This window comes from Bubalus bubalis, chromosome 2 (genome assembly GCF_019923935.1).
Source record: "Bubalus bubalis isolate 160015118507 breed Murrah chromosome 2, NDDB_SH_1, whole genome shotgun sequence".
In the NCBI taxonomy this organism is placed as follows: domain Eukaryota; kingdom Metazoa; phylum Chordata; class Mammalia; order Artiodactyla; family Bovidae; genus Bubalus; species Bubalus bubalis.
Genome location: NC_059158.1, coordinates 48,708,580 through 48,731,791, shown reverse-complemented (window position 1 = coordinate 48,731,791; position 23,212 = coordinate 48,708,580). Strand labels below are relative to the sequence as shown.

The window sequence follows — 23,212 nt, the reverse complement described above, 5'->3', positions numbered from 1 at the left end:
GCAACAGCTGTAGATAATATTCTGAGCTGTATGCTTGAGCTGTTTTGCAGATACTGAAACCCCCACCAAGTGGGCGATGTTAACAGCATCTGCTCACAAGCACATAAACCCTCAGGCTGGTTGGAACCGAAAGGTTGATGCTGTTGACTCCCAATTACCACGCCACCAACCAATCAGAAGAATGTCCACGAGTTGACCACACACCCAAACCCTCCTCCTCACTTCCTCATCTTTAAAAACCTTTCCCTGAAAGCCTCCAGGGAGTTCGGGCCTTTTGAATACTCAAGCTGCCAGAACTTCTTGCGTGGGACCTGCAGTAAACTCTTTCCTTCACCACGACCTGCTGTCCGTGACTGGCTTCACTGCGTATGAGTGAGCAGACCCCCGCCGGGCGGTGACCCCAGCACTCCCGCAGTGGTGAGCGCCCCCCAGCCTCTCCTCCCCATCCTCCCACCACAGGCTCGGTCCACAGAACAGGCTGAGTAAACGAACACCACCGCATCAGGCTTCACTGCGCTCCTGGTCTCTGAGTTGGTGCAACCCTGCCCTGCCTTCAGCTCCTGCCCTATTGCCAGAACAAGCACCACTTAGGTGGGCAAGTTGTTGGTAGGATCTGAGCCAGAAGAGGAAGGAGTGGCTGCTTTTTCCTCCCAGGTGAAGCGTGTCTCAGCTGTATCTAATGAGCATCCCAGGACACCCAGGCACAGCGAAGGTAAAATGGTATTATCTCAAGTTTCACAGACATTTTTCTTTTGGCCTCTGGAGGAAGGAAAATCTATGATTTCCTACTGTTCGTCACTTGAAGAAGTAAGTTATACAGGAATAGAAGGAATAGATGCCTTCGGAATAGAGACCAAGAAAACTTAGGCTGAAATACACCTCTAGGCCCAAGACGGAGCAGCTCCTGCCGAGGGCCAGGTCAGCAAATCAAAACTTGAATAACTTTCTCTGTCCCATGGACAGAAGAGCTGGCAGGCTACAATCCATACGGTCACAAAGAGTCGGACACGACTGAGTGACTAACACTATATGCTATAAGGATAAATAGACTTACAAGTTGTTTGATCCCTCGGAGCTCTGAAGTCCCAGCAGCTGTGCTAAACCAGGAACCTGGGCCACAGTCTCTCAGAGCTAGAGGAGGAGAATCCAGGCAATAATGTGCAAAACTGAAACCACGGAGAGCAGGACTGAGAGAGTGGAAACGGAGCTTTCTTCCGATTTCTGGAGCTTACTTGGCTAACTGGTTACCAGGCCCAGGCAAAGTGAGCTTACAGGTGCGCTTTCAGAGAGGACCGATTCAGCAGTCTGTAACAGGAGGTCGGCAGACTGGGCTTCGTGTGTGAGACTCAGGCTGTGCTCTCAGAAGGACTTACACGGTCTTGAAATCATTAATAATTTCCCCCTGAGCTTGTGCTTTGTAAGTGAGGTGTGAGGGCGCCCCGCACAGGCACTGAGCGCAGACAGACAGGGTGCCTGCGTGCACAGGCGGGCTCAGGCCAGGAGCAAGGCCTGCGCAGGAAGCCAAGCCACCCAGCGCCGGGTGACCTGGCGGACACCTGTGTGCCTCGGGGCAGGCAGCCGAGGGTGTGTGGGGTCCCAGGGCGATCGGAGACTGGCCCGGCAAAGGCTGGAGCAGCAGGGAGCGAGGAGGGCCTCCACTAGGGACAGTGCTGGGAGGACCACTGCCCGTCCATCCTCAGTGGGTCCCAGGGTGCTGCATCTGAACAGACATCTTATCAGCTCAGTGAGGCAGGAAACGCCCGAGCTCAGGCGGTAAACTCAGTAAATTTTGTCTTGGTAAACTTTTATTTTGTAGTGTATTACAAAATAAAGGAAATTATTATGCAATAAAAATATAGACTTAATAGACACTGCATTAAGCATTTTTAAGGGAGTTATTTCAATTCTTCAAGGAGTTTGGAATCTTTGGTTTTGAAAACTGCTGCAGGCTTACAAATAGAAATTAAGTGCAAAGATTGTTCTATTCAGTGGTAAAGACTGCTATTGGATTCACCAGAAATCTTGCTTGGGTTTTTCTGTAAGACATTATGGAAAAACCAGAATGAAGTTTTTGGCCAACCCAATGGCTTTGAATGAATGAATTGTTAAGAAGGAAGATAACTTTAAAATTGCTTTTTCCTTGAAATTGAAGATACAACAATGCATGTATAAATGGGTCTACTGAATTTTATGAAAGTCATGAAGCCATTTTAGGTTCTTATAAGACCTCCACAGTTAAAGGAAATGTCAGAAGAAACATCAAAATGCCATCATATGGAATACCATGTAGCCGTAAAAATGAATGAAATAATGCCATCTGCAGCAACATGGACCTAGAAATTATCACATTAAGTCAAATAAGTCAGAAAGAGAAAGACAGATGTCATGTGACATCATTTATTGGTGGAAACTAAAATATGACACAAATGAACATATCTCCAAAATAGAAACATACTTACAGACATAGAGAACAGACCTGTGGTTGCCGAGAAGGGGGGTAGGGGTGGACTCAGAGTTTGGGATGAGCAGATGCAAACTGTCACATGTAGGACAGATAGACAAGGTCCTGTTGCACAGCACAGGGAACCATATTCAATACCCTGTGATAATCCATAACGGAAAAGAATATGAAAAAGAATATATATATGTATATCTGAGTCACTTTGCTGTACAGCAGAAATACAACATTTTAAATCAACTATATTTTAATAAAAAAATTTAATGTCATTATATAAATTTTCATTGAAAATTAAATTTCCACTCGGGCTTACACGAAACATATTGGTATGAAGAATTAAATCTTTCTAGAAAAATTGTTCCACAAGAAGCATGAGATTTACATGTGTCACAATTTATATTTCAAAATAATTAATCAGAAACATATCACAACCTTGTCACAGCTTATAAAATACTCATAAGAGCTTCAGTAACAGCTGCATCAGCAGACCTCAAAAATTTTAACTATAAAAACATCATGTGTGGTCTTGTATTTGCCAAGCGTGACTGATACTACTTTCTGTTATATCAGTTGAAAACAAAGTTGCTAAAAGTGTAAATTTGATGACCTAATAAATTAATTTGCAGAAATCCAAGACAGAAGTCTTATGATCATCCAAGATATTATATTATCATGTTGTTATTTATTGTAGTAATGAAAATTATGACATCAAAGACATTATTTTCAGTTTGAAAGTTATGTTGTTACTTAGGTGTCACTATTTCCCAGCTCATCTTTAGTAATAAAGACATTAAGAAAAAGCATTATATTTTAGCTCCTTTAGTGACACTTTACCCCTACTTTTTGAACAAGGGGCTCCACAGTTTTACTTTGCACTGGTCCCTTCCAATCATATAGCCAGCCTGAAGATAGGACTAAACCAAAGAACTGGCTGTCTAACAATTTGATTTTCTATATCACCCCAGAACTATGGGAGTAATTTTTTTTCTTTTGAAAAGAGGTGGAACAGGGAAGCTTTCACAGTGTCTGTAAAGTTACATCATAAGAACCTGCTCTGGTTATTCATGATTTATTCCTAGTGACCTTATTCATATGTACTGTTAAAAAAGAAAACAAACTAATATTCAAAATATGGAAGAATAATTCATTGAGATAATTATGCTTAGGTTTCAGCAGCCATTGTCACATTTAACTATTTTTATCCAAGAGTTTACTGAATGTCACCATGTCAAAGGCATGTGAAGTACAAAGAAAGATTTCTTGTTTTGTTTTTGTTTATTTCAGGGGTATTTTGTTTGCCACACAGTGCAGCATACAGTATCTTAGTTCCCCAGTCAGGGATCAAACCTGTGTCCCGCTCTGTTGGAAGCCAGACTCCTAACCATTGGACAAACAGGGAAGTCCCCAAAGTATAAAAAGTATTTAAAAGGATGTGGAGGTCAGGTTTTAGGATATGGCTTTGAGGTAAGAGACAGATGGACTCCAAGTTCAGTTCAGTTCAGTCGCTCAGTCGTGTCCAACTCTTTGCGACTCCATGAATCGCAGCACGCCAGGCCTCCCTGTCCATCACCAACTCCCGGAGTTCACTCAGACTCACGTCCATCGAGTCAGTGATGCCATCCAGCCATCTCATCCTCTGTCGTCCCCTTCTGCTCTTGCCCCCAATCCCTCCCAGCATCAGAGTCTTTTCCAATGAGTCAACTCTTCGCCTGAGGTGGCCAAAGTACTGGAGTTTCAGCTCCAGCATCATTCCTTCCAAAGAAATCCCAGGGCTGATCTCCTTCAGAATGGACTGCTTGGATCTCCTTGCAGTCCAAGGACTCTCAAGAGTCTTCTCCAACACCACAGTTCAAAAGCAGCAATTCTTCGGCACTCAGCTTTCTTCACAGTCCAACTCTCACATCCATACATGACCACAGGAAAAACCACAGCCTTGACTAGACGGACCTTTGTTGGCCAAGTAATGTCTCTGCTTTTGAACATGCTATCTAGGTTGGTCACAACTTTCCTTCCAAGAAGTAAGTGTCTTCTAATTTCATGGCTGCAGTCACCATCTGCAGTGACCTTGGAGCCCCCAAAAATACAGTCTGACACTGTTTCCACTGTTTCCCCATCTATTTCCCATGAAGTGATGGGACCAGATGCCATGATCGTCGTTTTCTGAATGTTGAGCTTTAAGCCAACTTTTTCACTCTCCTCTTTCACTTTCATTAAGCGGCTTTTTAGTTCCTCTTCACTTTCTGCCATAAGGGTGGTGTCATCTGCATATCTGAGGTTATTGATATTTCTCCCGGCAATCTTGATTCCAGCTTGTGCTTCTTCCAGCCCAGTGTTTCTCATGATGTACTCTGCATATAAGTTAAATAAGCAGGGTGACAATATACAGCCTTGACATACTCCTTTTCCTATTTGGAACCAGTCTGTTGTTGAATGTCCAGTTCTAACTGTTGCTTCCTGACCTGAATATAGGTTTCTCAAGAGGCAGATCAGGTGGTCTGGTATTCCCATCTCTTTTAGAATTTTCCACAGTTTATTGTGATGCACACAGTCAAAAGCTTTGGCATAGTCAATACAGCAGAAATAGATGTTTTTCTGGAACTCTCTTGCTTTTTCCATGATCCAGAGGATGTTGGCAATTTGATCTCTGATTTCTCTGCCTTTTCTAAAACCAGCTTGAACATCTGGAAATTCACAGTTCATGTACTGCTGAAGCCTGGCTTGGAGAATTTTGAGCATTACTTTACTAGCAAGTGAGATGAGTATAATTGTGCGGTAGTTTGAGCATTCTTTGGCATTGCCTTTCTTTGCGATTGGAATGAAAACTGAGCTTTTCCAGTCCTGTGGCCACTGCTGAGTTTTCCAAATTTGCTGGCATATTGAGTGCAGCACTTTCACAGCATCATCTTTCAGGATTTGAAACAGCGCAACTGGAATGCCATCACCTCCACTACCTTTGTTCGTAGTGATGCTTTCTAAGGCCCACTTGACTTCACATTCCAGGATGTCTGGTTCTAGGTGAGTGATCATACCATCGTGATTATCTTGGTCGTGAAGATCTTTTTTGTACAGTTCTTCTGTGTATTCTTGCCACCTCTTCTTAATATCTTCTGCTTCTGTTGGGTCCATACCATTTCTGTCCTTTATCGAGCCCATCTTTGCATGAAATGTTCCCTTGGTATCTCTAATTTTCTTGAAGAGATCTCTAGTCTTTCCCATTCTGTTGTTTTCCTCTATTTCTTTGCATTGATCACTGAGGGAGGCTTTCTTATCTCTTCTTGCTATTGTTTGGAACTCTGCATTCAGATGCTTATTATCTTTCCTTTTCTCCTTTGCTTTTTGCTTCTCTTCTTTTCACAGCTATTTGTAAGGCCTCCCCAGACAGCCATTTTGCCTTTTTGCATTTCTTTTCCATGGGGATGGTCTTGATCCCTGTCTCCAGTACAATGTCACGAACCTCATTCCATAGTTCATCAGGCACTCTATCTATCAGATCTAGTCCCTTAAAATCTATTTCTCACTTCCACTGAATAATCATAAGGGATTTGATTTAGGTCATACCTGAATGGTTAGTGGTTTTCCCTACTTTCTTCAATTTATGTCTGAATTTGGCAATAAGGAGTTCATGATCTGAGCCACAGTCAGCTCCTGGTCTTGTTTTTGTTGACTGCATAGAGCTTCTCCATCTTTGGCTGCAAAGAATATAATCAATCTGATTTTGGTGTTGACCATCTGGTGATGTCCATGTGTAGAGTCGTCTCTTGTGTTGTTGGAAGAGGGTGTTTGCTATGATCAGTGCGTTCTCTTGGCAAAACTCTATTAGCCTTTGCCCTGCTTCATTCCGTATTCCAAGGCCAAATTTGCCTGTTACTCCAGGTGTTTCTTGACTTCCTACTTTTGCATTCCAGTCCCCTATATGAAAAGGACATCTTTTTTGGGTGTTAGTTCTAAAAGGTCTTGTAGGTCTTCATAGAACCATTCAACTTCAGCTTCTTCAGTGTTACTGGTTGGGGCATAGACTTGGATTACTGTGATATTGAATGGTTTGCCTTGGAAACTACAACTAGCCTGCTGTTTGCATTTCTTAAGACACGCGGGCTGCAGGTAAGGCATCTGCACTCTACCTCCTGTTCTCCAATGTGGAAGTAACAACAGAAACGGTAAATAGCTGGGTTTTGTCACCTATGGACACTTCAAGGTAACAGTCATGGCAAGAAGAGAGGAGTTGCACCTTGTTTGAATAAATGATTAAGGGATCTCTACTTCCTCCCTTCCTTGGGGCAGGGAGACACTACATGCTCCTTGGGGATCAAAAGCCAGAGGACAATGCCGGGCCATAAAGAGTTTTGCTTCTTTGCTCCCAGGCAACTTTGTGTTGAAATCCGTCTTGGCTGAGGATACTCAGAACCAGCATAGGGCTTTGTTCCATGTGGCTGTTCACAAAAACAAAGAGGGAGGTGCCATGTTATACAAGGATCCGTTTCCTTTGCAAAGAATCTCTCTCTCTCTTTTAAAGTCATGAAGAGCTAGCGGTGAGACACAATAATCTGTGACACTATCTGTGCGTCTAGGCTGTGACCCAGGGGAGGGTCCAGAGACAAATCAGCCAGGGGCGCAAAGCAAGATGATTGGCCAGAGAGAAGACAAAGACCCAGAAAACTGCCCCCTATAAAAGATTTAAACTTCCCAAAGGCCCGACTCTCGGGACTCTCTCGCAGAGTTCGCCTGTGCATCTTTCTCCATGTACTCTGCTTTCCCAATAAATGTTTTACTTTTCTCTTTACCTTCCACCTTCTGGTCAGAATTCTTTCTTGTCTACGTAGTCAAGGTCTGGAGGACTTAGGCCCTAGCCACTGAACTCTGTAATAGATGGTTAGGACTCCTGGTCAGGGAACTAACATCCTGCTTCACACTCTTTGAGACCCTATGGACTGCAGCACGCCAGGCTTCCCTGTCCTTCACTATCTCCTGAAGTTTGCTCAGATTTATGTCCATTGAGTTGGTGATGCTATTTAGCCATCTCATCAACTGTCCCCTTCTCCTCCTGCCTTCAGTCTTTCCCAGCATCAGGGTCTTTTTTAGGGAGTCAGCTCTTCACATCAGGTGGCCAAAGTATTGGAGCTTCAGCTTCAGCATCAGTCCTTCCAGTGAACATTCAGGACTGATTACCTTTAGTTTAGTTTCTTTTGGTTTGATCTCCTTGCTCCAAAGGACTCTCAAGAGTCTTCTCCAGCCCTACAGTTCAAAGGCATCAATTCTTCAGTGCTCAGCCTTCTTTATGGTCCAACTCTCACATCCATACATGACTACTAGAAAAACCATAGCTTTGACTATATGGACCTTTGTTGACAAAATGATGCCTTTGGTTTTTAATATGCTATCTAGATTTGTCATAGCTTACCTTCCAAGGAGCAAGCATCTTTTCATTTCATGGGTGCAGTTACCATCTTCAGTGATTTTAAAGCCCAAGAAAATAAAGTCTCTCACTGTTTCCACTTTTCCCCATCTATTTGGCATGAAGTGATGGGACCAGATACCATGATCTTAGGTTTTTTAAAGTTAAGTTTTAAGCCAGCTTTTTCACTCTCCTCTGAGTCCTCTTAGACAAATACTTCAGTGGTTTTTGTGTATTAAAGGAAAAAGAAAAAAAAGACAAAATATATCCTTACCTTTTCACACTAAACAAGAAGAAAAATCTATTTAAACAGTGTCATTTCTGCTCAGACTCCTGCCATGATGTTCAGAGATCATCTCTCAGTATCACCCTCCCGCCTAGAAAAGTGCACTCTTAATTGAATGTTTTGTATCATTGGTGAATAGAGTTCAGCTTTGTGTTGCAAGATAAAGGGGGAAATGTCACACAAAGCAACATCATTCCCCAGGTTACTGAGAAGAGCTCCCGTCGATCCCAGTGTGTCCCCGGTGCCCTGTGGATGAGGCCGCGGGCTGTCAGCGTCTGCAGGCGCCCACGAGGCAGGACACTGCTGCGGGCCTCTGCTGCTCCCTGAGTGACGGTCCTACTGACGTACTGACCCTAGTCGAGAGAGTAATCGGGGGTCAGTTCTCTTTTCACCAACATTTCCTCCTCATGAAGCCTTCTTCAAGTGACTTCAGGCTCTTGAGATGTGAGTCCTGGATGGTGGTTTCCTTTACGTGTTCTTTCTCTTGTCCCCAAGAACTGGACCCCACTCTTCACTTCTTCTCTACCCAGACACGTTCCTGAGCTCACCTTACCCAGTTCCATGACTTTAGCCTCCTTACCATGATGACTCATGTTTCTCACCCTCCATCTCTCCCTTGAACTCCAGACCCACATACCTAGCTGTCTATTCAGTGACTATTCAGGGTTTCCCTGGTGGCTCAGATGGTAAAGAATCCACCCACAATGGGGGAGACCTGGGTTCGATCCCTGGGTTGGGAAGATCCCCTGGAGGAGGGGATGGCAACCCACTCCAGTATTCTTGCCTGGAGAATCCCACGGACAGGGGAGCCTGGTGGGCTGCAGTCCATGGGGTTGCAAAGAGTCAGACACAACTGAGCAACTAAGCACACAGCACATTCAGTGACTCAACTTGAATTTTCCAATAGAAATCTCCAGCCTAACACATGCACATACACGTTCTGCCGGTTCTCCTCTGTGGGGTGGGAGCCCCTGCCCTTTACAAGGTAGAGCCCCTTCCACTATAGAAGCTGAAAGTGCTGGGTTCCACTTTCCCAGCCTCTCGCTGCTGGAACACGAGCATGTGAATGAGGCTCTGCCAACCACATCCACCTGCGCCAGACTCTGAAGCCACAGCTATGCACATGGAGAGACCATGTCCACACGGGGTCCTTTCCAGGGACACACTGTGGCAGCAGTGGCCACAGCTGGTCAGGACGCTAACGTGAGCAACAGCAGCAGTGCTGAAGCTGCATTCGGTTCTGGGTCCTGATGAGACCAGCCGTGGGGACTGCAGTGTCTGCCCGGAAGGGAGAATGTATCTTCACAACACCCATTTCTGAACATGATTTAGGGATTGGTTTCTGGCTTTGTAGACTTGAAGCCTTGCTTCCCCCTCCTCCCAGAGATTCTCAGAACTACTTAATGTTCATTTAATGAATTATTTTTCTTAAAGTATCTGTTGCTTGCAGCTAGGAGTCCTGACTTCTAAAATATCTAAACTCAAGACAATTAATTCTCAAGGTAACAACTTCTTTTCCACTAATATTGCTAAGAAATTTAAAACAGTTGCAAGAAAGAAGTCCAGTTAACCAGTTGTAACTAACCCAGCAGACATGGTGCTGCTGCTGCTGCTAAGTCGCCTCAGTTGTGTCCGACTCTGTATGACCCCATAGACAGCAGCCCACCAGGCTCCCTGGGATTCTCCAGGCAAGAACACTGGAGTGGGTTGCCATTTCCTTCTCCGATGCATGAAAGTGAAAAGTGAAAGCGAAGTTGCTCAGTTATGTCCAACTCTTTGTGAACCCATGGACTGCAGCCTACCAGGCTCCTCTGTCCATGGGATTTTCCAGGTAAGAGTACTGGAGTGGGGTGCCATTGCCTTCTCCGAGACATGGTGCTAGTAATCCTAAAATATAAGGAAGTCCAGGCTCTGGTTATAAACTAGCGTGCTTATGATAGATTTTAAACAACGACTTCATTACAGGCTTATTTTTCTTATATTTTTTAAACTTTATTTTTAATTGGAGAATAATTGCTTTACAATATTGTGTTGGTTTCTGTAGTACAACAGCATAAATCAGCCCTAAGTACACATATATTGTTTCCCTCTTGAACCTCCCTCCCACCCGCTTCCCATCCCATCCGTCTAGGTCGTCACAGAGTACAGAGCTGAGCTCCCTGTGTGCAGGCTTCTATTAAAGAAAAAACTCCTATGTTATACTGAAATTATGATATGATGCGATAATATGTTATATTCAAGCAGTTATTCATGAACACTGCTATAGCCAAGAGCAAGTAACCCTGTACAGCTGCTGTACCTCAATTGGTGAGGATGGAATTCTGGCTGGTCCTCTGGGTGAATTTAATTTGCCTTCCAGTAAATTCCTCAACAGAGACGCTAAGGAGTAGGTCAGAGTGGTCTCGGCCAGGTCGTATTTGCGGAAAGCTTATTCCACAATCGCTTTTCTGTTTTCACAAACTTACTTCTCAGTATTTACAAGATCTGAGCTGAATATGATTTGGATTTTTACCAACTTGTTTCTCACACTAAAGCTGTCTCATGGTGTCCTCAGGGTGAGCTCTTAGCAGGGCTCCAGGAGACCTCTGGCTGCAAGATTCCCAGAAGACGTGGGAGGTGTGAGGTCCAGTTCTGGTTTGTCATCCCTGCCTGCAGCCTCTCCTGACGGTAACTGGCAGCTGCAGCCCACTCACCGATGAGCCACCCTTGGGTGGCGGGTTGGGGGTGGGGTGGGGGCAGGGTACCCTCGAGATGGCGGCAGCCCAGCCCCCTTCAGCATTGTTCACCGCATCTGCAGGAAAACGATGAATCCTTTCAACACAAAAGCACAGGTGCGCAGGTTGCATCTGCCCTTCCTTCTCTCCTCCCGAAAAGGCACCCTCCACTGCCCTCTCCTCATTCAGCCGGCACAGGGCACACAGCAGTACCGCCCTCCCTGCGGGCTCCCTCCACCTTTCTGAACCGTTTTGTGAGCACTCCCACAGCCTGGTTTGGAGGGGGGACGCAGTGTCTCCCCCATCACGGAATAGTTCCCCTCTCGCCGCCGTGAAGCTCGCTCTCACCGGTGCTCGTCTTGACTCCACAGCCGCTCAGTCCCCTCCTTCTCCCCAACCTTCTGCTCAGATGGCCTGGAGGGAAGTGAGGTAAGGCGTTGTCTTTGAGTCAATGTCTAGGAAGCCCAGAGGGCCCATATATCACAATATATCATAATTGTGATACATTTCATATATGATATGAAACATAATTTCATGATTCATTTATGAAGACTGTGGAAGTTTCTTCGGGGGTGGGGTCCTTGGCCTCTTTTGTCATAGTCAGTGATCCTGGAGAAACTTGCATCGTCCCATTCATCACCCCTGTGCAGTTATTTCACTGAAGTGTCCCAACCACAAGTTGACTATGCTTGAGGACAAACATGCTTTTTGGCAACAAAATCCAAAGTCATCATGGGACAATTTTAGTGGTAGAATCTATGTGTTTGCTTCCATTGCAGTGACTTCTGTTGAGGTAAAATGACCTTTCTAATTAGAATGCATTCTTTTTTTTAAAAAATATTTAGTTTTAGTTGTGGCACGCAGAATCTTCGATCAATGTTGGGGTGTGCAGATCTTTTAGTTGTGGCATGCAAACTCCTAATTGCAGTATGTGGGATCTTGTTCCCCAGCCAGGGATGGAACCTGGGCCCTCTGCGTTGAAAGCGCAGAGTCTTAGCCACTGGACAACCAGGGATTATGTATAGTATGTATTCAATAGTATGTATTCTTATTGATTCATTCGATAACCATTTGTGGAAAATCTACCCCTAACCAGGCACACTGCCAAACACAGGGTTACAATGCTGAGCCAAAAATAAATGAGGTGCTTCTCTTTAGGGAACTTACAGTCTAGGGGGTGAGAATAATGAAATAAAAGAATCACACAAATATGTGTAAAATTCAAACTTAATAAACTTGTGGAAGAAAAGACTATAACTAAGAGGATTGGGGAAGCAGGAAAGTGTTCTCAGGTGATCAAGGTAGCAGTGTTTCCACATTATATTAACTGGATTCCAGTGATACAGGAAGAAATAGATTGTGAGCCTAAAGCTGAGTCAAGGCCTCATTCTGCCAACATCATTTGCCTTTTTCACTACCTGCATTTTAAGAAGCTATGTAATATTGATATTCAGGAAATGTGAAAATGTGAAATTCTGAATTGTGGATTGCAGATGAGAGTGGGCTGACATTAGGAACCTTCTAAGATTCAGGTTTTTTTCACAGGTGACCTGCCTTGGTATGTGGTATTGACATTTGATACCAGGTTGGTGAACAAGTAATACTATATTGATTGAGGATGTTAATGAAATTCCCTAAGCCATTTAAAACAAAATTTCTAGAAAGCTCTTCTTTTCCATGCAAATTCGCTCAGTGACTGAGTGAAGTCGCTCAGTCGTGTCCAACTCTTTGCGACCCCATGGACTGTAGCCCACCAGGCTCCTCTGTCCATGGGATTCTCCAGGCAAGAATACTGGAGTGGGTTGCCATTTCCTTCTCCAGGGGAAGCTTCCTGACCCAGGGATCAAACCAAGGTCTCCCGCATTGCAGGCAGACGCTTTAACCTCTGAGCCACTAGGGAAGCAATAATGAAATTCCCCATGCCATTTAAAACAAAATTTCTAGAAAGCTCTTCTTTTCCATGCAATGAATATTCTATGCAATGAATATTAGGAATGAATATTCCTAAAACACAAAATTCAAACTAACTATGAGATGACATGTGATTATTCCATATACAAATCCCAGTCAGATCACATCATCACTTAATTATAATGTAAGAAGCCTGGACTTTTCAGGGCTCTAAACAAAGTCTGGGTAGCAACTTGGTTAAAAAAAAAACCCAGGCACATGATACGTTACTAATCGTCCTCTGAGAAAATACACACCCTAAAATGTCATACAGTAAGAACTTTAAAATTGTTTCTACCATATTAGGAAAAAAGCTTATGCTATGATTAACTGGCATGATTTCCCTTTTGATTTGGTAACCATCATGTTGGTTTGGGAAAACATGAAACAATTTAAGTCAATTGTAAGCTATTTGATTTTCATTCTGTAGGTACAGAACTATAATTTTTCAGTATCAAAATATTATTTATTATTATGATAATTCTCTCAAGAAATATTTGTTGGTAGATCCAAAAAATTGAAGCATATCACTATTCTCTTTTCTTTTCAAATTTTTGTATTTGTTAACCCAGTTATTCTATTGACAGGAAATTACTAATGCTTTTAATAGAGGCTTTTAATGTATTTTGATATGAGGACAGTTTTTAGGTACTTTGATTTAGAGGTATAGAAGAACGGAATCTTTATCTATTGATCTTATGTGTCAAGCAGTGGACATGAGTTGATCTTATATCATGTGTCAAGCAGCAGATATCAAAAAACGTATTATATTTATTGATCTTATATTATGTGTCAAGCAGCGGACATTATATTGACCAATGCTGCAGACATGGGTTCCATCCCTCCTCCAGGAAGATCTCACATGTCTGGGAGCAACACATCCTTGTGTGCCACAACTACTGAGCCTGGATCTAGAGCCCACCAGCCGCAACTACTGAACCCCACACCCAACAAAGAGGAGCCGCCACTCACCGCAAGGAGAGAGAGCCCACGGAAAAGCGAAAAAGACCCACCGCAGCCAAAATAAATTAATTAAAAAATTGTAATCATGATAATCTCTGTCGCTTTACAGTTTACTGCTGGGGTCCAGCCCCAGCTGATTCAGGGTATTCAAAGTGGGGACGGTGTCAGCGAGGATCAGGATACAATAGCTTCAATTAGATATTAATTAGAGATGTAAAGAGTAATAGAATGAGGATAGCTCAGTAGGAAAATTCAGTGGAGAAAAGAGGCTGAGTAGCTTGGTTTACGCGGGAGACCAATAAAACTTCAAGACAAGAAGTTTGCACCACTTACGTAGGCCGCAGGCGTCCTTCCGTTCTCCCGAAGGAGAGGAGACACTGAGGCCTCCCCGGTCGGATCTTAGAAGCCCAGGCAAAATTAGTAAGCATGGCGGGTTCTGCGCTCCAGATGGAGACTCAGCCAGAGTGAGAGAGAGAGTGACATGGGGAGACCAGTCTTTCAAGGAACTGATCCCAATTCTTTATTTTCCATGGTCTACTTTTATACACTGAGATGTTATGCAAAAGTCATGCGGGGTCAGCAGTCCTGACTTTTATCAAAGTCAGGTGCTTCATACAAATGTACACAGAGGTCTTAGGGGTGTTACATCATCTTCTGGCCAGGGGGCCTGCTGACAATTTATGACCCTCTCCTTGTGACAGCTGTCAGTCAACCAGGACACTTATTTCTCCAGGGGTGATTATTCTTAAAACAGACGCCACCCAAATAAAGTTACATTCCTATAGGGTGAGGGTGTAGTGGGTTTTAGTTAAGGAAAGAATTTACTTAGCCTAAGGTCTAACGTGATTAATATCAAAGGTTAATACTTATTTCTTCTATATATTCATTAATGTGTGTAAGGGCAGGGGATATGGAGACTTAGCAACAAACATTGGCTCAACAAATGAAAAACCCTTCACCAATACAATTTCTAATCAGCCCATTATACTTATACTAATAGTTTTCTAACTTTTCTAAAGAACCTGTTTTTAGAGGGTTTAAAGCATCTCATGCTTCTCACGGTTGGGAGCTGTGAGCAATCACATGTGGCGGGACAAGCCTGTCAGGCAGGCTAGAGAAGCTTCAGAGGAGTTTGTAGGTTAAAACACTCTTGTCACGCCCAGGAGTTTTTATTAACTGGAGCTCTAGGTTAACTCCTTCTCCGAAAGAGGTGGTGGGGGACATCCCCCCGTAAAGTCAGAGGTGTAGGTGGGAGCACAAAGTAGTAAAGCAGGCAGGCTCTGGTTATGGGGGTAGATGCTCGAGGATTTCCAGGGGGACTCCTGAGGCTCGATCCCGCCTTTGCGTATGTCGCGCCTCCTTCCTCATGACCTTTGCCACGGGCGGAGTGCCTCACTCTGGCCCCCAACAGTTTACAAAGAAAATTTAATGTAATTTTCTTTATGAGTTTACATAATCATAGTTTTAAAAATTAAATAGCTGCACAAGTTTATTGTGAAAAATAATAAAGCAAAAAAGGTTCATATGCTCTCTTCCCAATTATTGTTCCCAAAGCACTAGTTTTCAACCCTTTTCTGTTTCATTTAGTATTTATAGCTGTATTTCTATATTTGGTCAATAACTTTTAAACAATATTTCAGTTTTATATATCAACTTCCTGTTATGGAAGGTGAGAACGTGTTTCTCCTACACCTTTACTGCCCCTCCACCAACACATACTCACTTATATGTCTCCTTCTTCCTCTTAATGTGATGTATTATTGTCTTATCTTTGAATCAGTAATCAGTACCTACATTGCTATGATTGTGAAATATTTTTTGTTATTCAGTCATATACGATTATGTTTCCTTTCTTGTACAACTTTGTTTTTCTGGTATTTGATCTGTCATTTGCTTAGTTTTCTGCATATCTTGCATTAATTTACCCTGAATGCCTTCTAGAACATGTCTTCTCTCACATCCTTTTCCAGCACGCTGCACCCTCCCTCAGTTCTGTCTCCTTGGAGACAGCCCTTCCTGCCTCTCCCTCTTCCACCAGTCGGCTGTGCCTGTGCTCCTGTCTCTGACCTGGGCTCTCCCTTCTCCCTCACCTGTGCTGGATCTCCATTTCCTGGATCCTGCACGTGCCCCTTTCTTTGCTGACTCTTTCATTTTAATAAAGCATCGTCTCCATTAGCTTCCTGAACAAATGTGTATAGAAGATAATTTTTTCAGACCTCGTAATGTCTAAAAATGTTTCTACTTAAAAACAAATGGGACCTAATCAAACTTACAAGCTTTTGTACAGCAAAGGAAACCATGTGCTGTCATGTCCGACTCTCTGTGGCCCCGTGGACTGTAGCTCACCAGGCTCCTCTGTCCATGGAATTTTCTAGGCAAGAATACTGGAGCAGTATTTCCTACTCCAGGGGATCTTCCTGACCCAGGGATCGAACCCACATCTCTTTTGTCTCCTGCATTGCAAGCAGATTCTTTACCACTGCACCACCTAGGAAGCCCCATAAGCAAAATGAAAAGAAAATCTATGGACTGGGAGAAAATATTTTCAAATGATCCTACTGACAAGAGCTTAATCTCCAAATTATACAAACAGCTCGTATGACTCTATCACAAAATAACAAACAACCCAATCAAAAAATGGGAAGAAGATCTAAATAGACATTTTTCCAAAGAAGACACACTGATAACCAAAAGGCACAGGAAAAAAATGCTCAATGCCACTAATTATTAGAGAAATGCAAATCAAAGCTATAAAGAGTTCATACCCATCAGTATGGACATCATAAAAATTCTACAACTAACAAATGTAGAAAGGGTGTGGAGAAAAGGGAACCCTCCTACACTGCTGGTGGGAATATAAACTGGTGCAGCCAGTATGGAAAACAGTATGTAGGTTCATCAAAAAAACTAAAAATAGAGACTTCCCTGGTAGTCCAGTGGTTAAGAATCCATCTTGCAATGCAGGGGACACAGGCTCGATCCCTGGTCCAGGAAGATCCCACATGCTGAGGAGTAGCTGAGCCTGTGCCACAGCTAGAGAGTCTAGTGCACCACAAGAAGGATCCCGCCGTTCAAAAAGATGCCTGCACCCCTATGTTCATAGCAGCACTATTTACAATAGCCAAGACATAGAAACAACCTAAGTGTCCATCAACAATTGAATGGATAAAGATGTGGTGTGTGTGTATATATATATACACACACATATATATTCTTTTTAGGGCTGAGTAGTATTCCTTTGTGTGTGTGTGTGTGTGTGTGTGTGTGTGTGTGTGTACTCAGCCCTAAAAAGAATGAATAATGCCATTTGCAGCAACATGGAGAGACCTAGAGAATTTCCAGGAATTCTTTCTTTGTTCTCATAAATTTCTTTTTTGTACTCATCTGATCATTTCATGAATGTATTATTTTTTCCTTATATTTCTGTAGATTGAGTTGAGGTTTTTTATAACTTTTCCTCTCTCTTAGTTTCTGTTTTCTATAAATTCTAGCTTAAATTTGTATTCTGTCTCTGTCACTGGTGTTGCAGACTTTTCTCTGTTTGGAATCCTTGTCTGTTCACTTCATCTAAGGGTGAAAGCGTTCAAGTCCAAGTTGAAGCTCTTTGTGCATGGGCAGGACGTATTGACTGGTGGGCTTCACTACAGAGCGATCCAGCTGAGGGGAATTAGGAAAGACCCCCGATTATCAGGATGTTTAGGACTGTCTTTGGGCTTCTTAGAGTTGCAGAGGAAATGTGTCCAATGTTCTGCTTGGCGGCTCTCAGTCTGTTTGCTTCTAATCTTGGAGTGGAATGAATCTATGGTTTCTCTCTTCACTACTAGACTTGCACTTGCTACTCTTGTTTTCGGTGTAGTGGCCTCACTCCAGGGCCTAGTACTCACTCTGGTTCACTTTTGTTAGAAAGCAAAGTTTCTGCTGAGGGGGGAGGGGGGTTGAGCAGCCATGCGTGGTGGCAGGTAAGGGGGTGGAGGAACAGCCAAGGACAACTGGAGGGTCTAACTGCCTCTTATATAAACTCCCCAAATCCTCCTGCTTTACCTTCTTTTTCAGAGATTCCTGGCACTTTAAAATTTAGGTTTTATACTTATCCATATACTGTGAGGCCAACAGCTTAGGAAACAACTGCCATGGAAGATAGCCTGTGATTCGCTTGTCCTGAGAGGAGGAGCAGGCCACATGCCTTAGAATCACATGGGGAAGCTCCAAGGTTGGTCATAAGACAGACGGGAATGGGGGGCTGGGGCCAAGAGCCTTTATTGTGGTTTTCACGGGAGGCGTGGGAGGGGCAGGGTGAGTAGGCTTAGGACTGGGCAGCTTGATTAATTTCAGCTCTGTGGCATTGGGGCTGTCCCTAGCCGCCCGGTACCTAGCCCTGGGATATAGAAGAGGTGGGGGTGATGTGGGCTCAGGATTGGTTGGTTTACAGGTGAAAGGCACATCAAAAGGGATCTTTATCATCTCCAGGAATTGGCTGGTTCTGGGAGGTGCAGTCTCCTCATGAAGTAAGGCCCCAGATGTCAAAACAAGGGAGTAAAAAGGTGTGCATAATGTACTTGGCATAGCCAGTTCCTGAGCCTCTGAGAAGGACTGTCTGAAAGATGGCTCCCTTCTAGATTTCGTCCACTGCTTGTTCTCAGTTCTGCTTTCATGGATAAAAGATGATTACGACAAGTGAGGGTTACTCATCCGTCCATCTACTCTCCAGCTTCCAAAATCTTTTCCTGTTGTACCTCCATCACTCTGTTTGAATGGAAGACATTTATGTCTTTTTAAAAAATCCTTTATGGTCATTTGAGTGGGATTTGGAGAGGCAGCAAAGGTGAGTGCCTGTGTTCAACCCACCACCTTTAACTGGTCATCAAATACTACCTCTTACACAAATGTTTTTTCCTTCTTACTTTGAAGGAATGGGGATATTTAACCACTCCACTCCACTCCACCCATTTCTGCCCAGAACAGGATATACACAGGGCCATATAACTTACTTATCTTAAAATACTTGAAGAGCTAACATACAGAAGAAAGAGTGAGCTTACCCTGAGTACCTCCAGACCATATGTAGGAACAAAGAATAAAAATTTTAGAGAGATTGTCCAGATAAACAAAATAAAAAATATATTATACACTCTGAAAATTTAAGGGACTTCTCTGCAGTCTAGTGGTTAAGATCCTGTGTTTCCATTGCAGGGGACACAAGTTCCATCCCTGGTCAGGGAGCTAAGATTCCGCATGCTGCAACAAAGACCTGGTGCAGCCAAATAAATAATTTTTTAAATGCATGTTTTAAATTTTTTTAATCAAAAAATAATAATAAAATTTCATCTGCTGCTTCATGAAATAAAGAGCTTTGCATCATGGAACTCATGAAAATGCAGTAAGCAGAAATGTCTGACCCTAAAGATTCCTAATCCCATGGGTCTTCCTGTGACTTCTCTTTTGTAGCACTTATAGTTGCTGTTTTCTCTTCAGGCTATGAGCTGTATAGGAGCAAGAACTGTCTTTATTAATCACCCCTTTACCAGTTAGATTTAGCATGGGGCCTGATACATTGTAGGTGCTCTAAAGCAAACCAAAATTTACATAGCAGATTAAGAACTAGGATGATATTAAATGTATCATGACACTAGAAGAGGATTCTAGAAGAAATAGAATTAAGTAAAGATATTTAATTCAATGTGGGATGATAAGGGAGGACTTCCTAAGGGTGGTGGTGTTTAAATTAATTCTTAGAGAGAATAAAAAGAGTTAGTAAGGCAAGGAAGGGAGGGAAGAGAATTCTAGGAGAAAAAACATCAGATCAACGTCACAGAGACATCAGATAACATGATGTATTCTGGGAACTTATTCCGAACAGCAGAGTAACATGGAAGACACAGAGGGATTCGGAGAGAGAGGAGACCAGAGCACAAGACCAGGTCAATGTCATGCTAAGAACTTGACAATTACGTGCCAGAAAGAGTTGCTCCAGACTCTGAAGCAGAAAGTCTTACAGTTCAGTTTGGAAAGGTCATCCTGGCAGCGACAGGTAAGGCGCATGAGAGGCGGAGGCTAGAGGTACAGGACCAAGAGGGAAGTGGGAACCGGGACAAAACGCTAGAACGAGAACATAATTCAGCCAAGTTCTTTGATACCTGTAACAAGAATCACCCTTTCTCCAGCTTCCAAGACCATGTTCCCCATTTCTGTCTGCATCTCCCCAGAATGGCCTTCACTGTCACCATACTCGTAGGTACCTTGTAAGATTATGGCTGTTTCCACAGCCCTCCTGCTTTCTCTCTTGCCCGTTCATGTCAATGTACACTTTTTCCAGCAGGAATTTCATGTTACCAGAATTTCCTCTGCTCCTAGAAATTCATTCCTCAGGAAAGGAGTTATGAGAAGCCCTACATGTCTTCCTTTGATCTGATCCCACATATACTGAGAGAAATTCCTCCACATTTGCAGCATATAGATGGTATTTTTCTTTATATTTCAGTATTAATTCCAGCTGTTTTAACTATCAAATGCTGTGTAATACACAGCCCCCAAATTTAGTAACTTAAAACAATAACTATTTCTTTGTTTGTGATTTTGCAACCTGGGCCGGTTCCATGGGCAGCTCCTGTCTCCTCTACGTGCCACTGAGGAGGCTGGTGAGACTCAGTCTGGGGGTCCTCGTCTAAGCTGGCCCTCAGCTGTCACGTGGGAGTGCAACAGGGCCGAAGAGGCCTTCATTCTGGGCCATGGGAACCCCACTCGACTCGGACATTTCACTGCGGCATGGCTACTGAGTCTCCGAGATAAGGAGGAAAGGGAGCGGGGCTTACTCGTGCCTGCGCTCAGAGACCCTGAACGTCACTTCTCTGCGTTCCCCTGGACAAAGCAGCTCCAGGCCCAGGTCAGACCTCAAGAGGAGGAGATGTAAGCTCTCCTGCCTGAGGGAAGGATGTGCGTGATGTACAGGGATGGGCAGAATTATTTGGAGGCATCTTCAGAGAGTATTTACTACTCAGGTTGCTCCTCAGTGTTATACTTCATTGGTCATATTACTAAAGTGGTGTCTCCCAGAAAAGAAGCACAACATTGCTGTTCTAATTTTTTTTACTGAAGTATAATTTACATTCAATGAAACAAACAGTCTTAAGTGTACAATCCAATGAGTTTTGGTGCATGTACACAGTTGTGTAACACGTACCCATATCAAGGTGCAAATTATTTTTCTCACTTTAGAACATTCTCCTGTGCTTTTTCCTTGTCAAGCCATGTTTCCAGAGGGAACCACTCACTGTTCTGACTTTTTTCATCTTAGATTAGATTTCCCCACTTTAGAACTTACATGAAATTATAAATGAAATTATAAAGCACTATTCTGGTGTGCTAGACTTCTGTTCATCATAAAATTTTTGAGATTCATTCATGTTGTTTTGTATTATTATTTTGTTCCTTTTAATTATGAGTACTATTTCATTTTATGAATATATTTATAGTTTAGTAACTATTCATTTGTTAGTGGATACCTGAATTGTTTTCCCTTCGAAAGTTAGTTGCTCAGTCATGTCCGACTGTTTGTGACCCCATGGACTGTAGCCCCCCAGGCTCCTTACTCTGTGTAATTCTCCAGGCAAGAATCCTGGAGTGGGTTGCCTTTCTTTTCTCCAACGGATCTTTTCAACCCAGGGATTGAACCTGCTCTCTTGCTTTGCAGGTAGACTTTACCATTTGAGCCACCAAGGAAGCCCTTGATAGTACAAATAAAGTGGTTTTGAACATTCTTGTACTCATACATATAATATTTTCTTTCTTTTGGGTTAGGACTAGGAATTCACCTGGAAGTAAATTACTAAGTCATAGAGAGGACATTTCTTTAATTGTACAAGAAATTGTCAAACACTTTCCCAAAGTGGTTGAACTAGAGTTCCAGTTGTTCCACGTCTATGTAAGTATTTGGTGTTGTCAGTCATTAATTGTAGCCATTCTGGAAATGTGAGTGGGCTTCCCTGGTGGCTTATATGGTAAATAATTCATCTGCGTTCAGGAGACTGAGGTTCGATCCCTGGGTTGGGAAGATCCCCTGGAGAAGGAAATGGCAACCCACTCCAGTACTCTTGCCTGGAGAATTCCATGGGCAGAGGAGCCTGATGGGCTACAGGTCATAGGGTCGCAGAGTTGAACAGACTGAGCAACTAAGACACACTTAGAAGTGTGATGGTATCCCACTGTTGTATTAATTTTCATTTCCCTGATGACTAATCATGTTGAGCACATTTTCATGCATTTATTGCTCATTCATATATGATTCCTTGTGAAGTGTCCATTTAAAGTATTTTGCCCATGTTAAATACATTTACAATGTTTCAGGTGTGCAACACAGTGATTCTGTTTTTAAACTACACGTCAATGAAAAATAAATTAGAAAGAAGAAACCCTGATCTCATAATTTCAGATTCAAAGTGCCCTAATTATAACCCAAGTGTTGTGATTCCCCCAGAACTACTTCCACTGCCCCAAGACCCTGCCGCCTTTCAGAGGGAAGTGCTGAGCACACCCCAGCACAGATGATGCTGGGTAGCCAGGCCCTGCTCCTCGCTGTGGACAAACAAGGAAAACAAGTACAAACAAGGGAAGCTCCTCACCCAAGTCTGCTGCTGCTAAGTCACTTCAGTTGTGTCCGACTCTGTGCGACCCCATAGACGGCAGCCCATCAGGCTCCCCCGGTCCCTGGGATTCTCCAGGCAAGAACACTGGAGTGGGTTGCCATTTCCTTCTCCAATTTATGAAAGTGAAAAGTGAAAGTGAAGTCACTCAGTCATGTCTGACCCTCAGCGACCCCATGGACTGCAGCCCACCAGGCTTCTCCATCCATGGGATTTTCCAGGCAAGAGTACTGGAGTGGGGTGCCATTGCCTTCTCCCACCCAAGTCTAGTTCTCCTATTACATCTCAGCAATGCTTTTCTAACCTCCGGCAAAAAACCAGAGTCCCTCATAGGCAATATCCATATTAATACCATCCAATTAATATCCTAGGACCCTAACATTAAATCATCAAGAAAAAAAAGTGTATTATTAAAAATCCTTATAATTCAAGAATGACAGTTTCCATGTCAAGTTACAAACTATGAGATGAAAGCATTCCTGTAACTATTTATGAATACAAAAATCTACTTGTGCTGTTTGCCTTTTTATAAATGAGTTTTACACATTTTTGGAGAGAACTGACAAAAAACAATATATGATTCCAATCATATACATAATATATCTCTCTAGTTAAGTCTTCTTTATCTCAGCAATAAGTATCATATATTTTAATCTAAAATGTTTGTTTATAATCTGCTCTAATTATTGTAATTTTTAATCTGTCTAAAAGTTCTGAGAGGAAATTTCAAGAGAGTATGACAAATTTTTCCCTACAATCTAAGAGAAGACAGAGTAGCATCATTACTATTTTAGAAGTAGAAACTTTTGAATA

The 23,212-nt window shown here is 43.0% G+C and overlaps 1 long non-coding RNA gene and 1 other non-coding gene across 5 annotated transcripts; one reads left to right on the top strand and one right to left on the bottom strand.

Annotated features, from left to right (window-relative positions):
* Positions 1-247: 247 nt before the first annotated feature.
* Positions 248-14,044, top strand: LOC123330418. 4 transcript variants are annotated; one of them, XR_006546336.2, is made up of 5 exons: positions 248-712; positions 10,691-10,803; positions 11,222-11,279; positions 12,396-12,435; positions 13,601-14,044. It is a non-coding gene; the product is annotated as an uncharacterized LOC123330418 (long non-coding RNA). The 4 variants fall into 4 exon arrangements; XR_006546337.2 differs by lacking the exon at positions 12,396-12,435 and having other exon boundaries at positions 13,652-14,044; XR_006546339.2 differs by lacking the exon at positions 12,396-12,435.
* TRNAE-UUC lies at positions 11,793-11,865 on the bottom strand. The gene has a single exon. It is a non-coding gene; the product is annotated as a tRNA-Glu (tRNA).
* Positions 14,045-23,212: the final 9,168 nt, after the last annotated feature.